General features: G+C 36.4%; 1 protein-coding gene and 1 long non-coding RNA gene across 2 annotated transcripts in view; both read right to left on the bottom strand.

The window, feature by feature from the left end:
* LOC106516664 (5-hydroxytryptamine receptor 3B) overlaps positions 1–2635 on the bottom strand; it is a gene marked incomplete at its 5' end in the record, with an annotated part of 14241 nt that overhangs the window by 6729 nt on the left and 4877 nt on the right.
* LOC106516665 (uncharacterized) lies at positions 148–2179 on the bottom strand. The gene is made up of 3 exons (XR_001310118.1): positions 1947–2179; positions 396–476; positions 148–231 (listed from the first exon to the last, which is right to left on the bottom strand). It is a non-coding gene; the product is annotated as an uncharacterized LOC106516665 (long non-coding RNA).

Genomic DNA, 2635 nt, shown 5'->3' with positions numbered 1-2635 from the left:
GAGGAGAGACGAAACGTTTCATTAGAGAAGAACCCGTCCAGAAGACCTATACAATTTTTTCTTTTTTAAAAAACAACAAAAAAAAAAAACATAAATGAAATGTGTACTTTTTCACTTTCTGTAATCAGACAAATTATTTAGTCTTACAATTTTCTTCAGCGCTCTGATTGGACGCCTCGTCAAATTCTGATTCATCCGACGTAACATTTCCGTCCGTCACAGAAAAGGAACCTGTAGGATGACACAATGTATGTTCTTTATGACACCTTTACAACAATTCTGATTACAAAATAATAGGATTTATGTCAAGGTGCAACTAGATCAAGATGAATGCTTGTTCTCCCCGCTGATTTGATTTGTTTAAAGACAATAAAGCAATAAAGTGAGATTATTACCTGGCATGTCTTTAGAGGCGTAGTTGGACTTTTTTTGATCACCGTGACGCTCCTGCGCCTCTGAACTGGAGGTATTTTCACCTGAGACAAAAAAAAAAAAACTTCAATATGTCTTTCAATAAAATACTCAAGCATAACGCTCTCTTATTTTAAAAAGTGCTCCATGATAAAAAAAAAAAAACAGAGCTTTTACAGCCACATGCACACACAACCTGATCCCATCACACCTACGAGGAGGAGCAGAAACCAGAGGAAAGTAAAAATCATGACTGAGGTGTATGAAAGCATCTCTGTCCTCTCCGATCAGCCATGAGGTGCTCCCAGCTGTATTTATATCACTGCCTGTGACGACCAGCACTCCGATTTCAGTCGTTTTATTCGGTTTTCACTTGAAAAGATTTTATCGTGTGATTATGGCTGTGGTGCTCTGAGGCAGGGCAGAGAAAGCAACACGAACCCACTAAGGGGGTCATGAATCAATGCAGTAACTATAATACTCACATAAATGACTCAGAGTGTGGAGTCACTTTAAATCAGTTCAATCTGAGAGCATGGCAGGCCTCAACAGGAAAATATAGTTCCCAGTTTTAACTCGCCATCCTAAATCTAATAGTTATGAAGAAAACGCCTATAAATTTCATTAAAGGAGGAAAAGCATACGATTGTGTCAGTGCTTTTTAGGCATAGAAGCATGGATCTGTGGTTAAAAAGATTTATAAAAAAGATTTATATTTAAGCAACAGTGTCCCTCAGATAGAGCTGAATTAAAATCCTCTTTTTAAATTGTCCAGCAACACAAACTCTTTTATCTTTTGACGTTAATGTAATTCAAGATGGCCGCCGCAGTTAGGAAGAAAGGTTGTACCTCAGTTAGCTTCAGTCCTTTACCATTTTGCATTATTATCATGTTCTCAACCTGAGTTTTAAAACTGCTACACGTTGAATGGACTATTCATCTTATCATGTTAAAACCATAAATTTTTCCAAACATACAAGCTCCTTATACTCAGATAATGGCGCTGTGTTGTGGTCTTGAGTATTTCAGGTCCAAATGGAAGAAGAAAGCTATTGATTTTTTGTGATGCTTTGCTGCACAACAATCAGTGTTAGAACAGGAACACACAAGTTCATCTTTTGTTGTCAAATTATGGAGTAAACATGTCTGTTCCTAAAAAAAAATCCAACCATCAAGATTAAACCTAAAATGCTCTAAAATATCAAATGATTTTGAGAAGCTCAAACAAGAATTGTTTTTGTGATCCAAACTTTGGAAGTCTTTCAGTTGCGCCCAATAAAATACTTTCTTTTAAAATGACTGAAACTTGTACTTTGGTGGTCAACACAATTAAAAATGTCCAGTCATAGTTGACCAGCACAAAGGTTGGAAAAATACTGCTTTAAACATGTTTGCGTTGCATGAACCCAACAAAACAAAACAAACAAACAAGCATCCAACAATGTGACTTAATGAGAAAAAAAATTATAATAATTGAAGCATCAAAACAACTCTCAGTCCACAGCGTCATGCATCACACATTGATTGTGGCTTACCTATGAGGGGGAGCAAGAAGTAGATGAGCTTGAGGATCATGACTCTGAGCGATGAGTGAGCGGCTCTGATCCGACTGGAGACGATTCCTGCTGTATTAATATCACTGCTCAGGACGACCAACACCCTGAGCACTTAGATCTGACTCAGCTCCATTCTGGTAATGAATAGTGCTCCATTTATGACCAGGAAGGAGTATGGAGACACTTCAATGAGTGCTTTTCTTTAGAAGACAAAAAAATGAAACAGCTCAAGCTAAATTTAATGACAGGCCTCAAAACGATGGTTCATATACCAGCTAACAACCTCATTTTTTAACACAATATAATAAAATCTGGATGGTTAAACATATTTACACTAAAAACCTATATTTTCCTCTGTTTCCACAATTTGGAATAAATTTATCACTTGGTCAGCTTTCTGAGCATAAATAAGATGAAGTTCTGAAAATTATAATTTAGAAATACACATGTGTTCCTCAAAGGACCTGATTTGTAACACTTGTCTATGTTTTATCGTTGTGAACTCAGCTTCCACAAGTGTTTTTCATGGCAACATCAAAAGTATGGAGGACCGAAACTGTCATAATTAGACATGAAGCAGAAATATATAAATTGACCAATAAATAAATAAATATTACTGAAAAATGTGAAGAAGAACTTACCACATCCAGGATGGCATAGATGGCCAT

The sequence above is a fragment of the Austrofundulus limnaeus genome, unplaced genomic scaffold (assembly GCF_001266775.1).
Source record: "Austrofundulus limnaeus strain Quisiro unplaced genomic scaffold, Austrofundulus_limnaeus-1.0 Scaffold39, whole genome shotgun sequence".
Classification (NCBI taxonomy): Eukaryota; Metazoa; Chordata; class Actinopteri; order Cyprinodontiformes; family Rivulidae; genus Austrofundulus; species Austrofundulus limnaeus.
The sequence above is the reverse complement of the archived record's forward strand: the minus strand, read 5'-3'. Positions and strand labels throughout refer to the sequence as shown.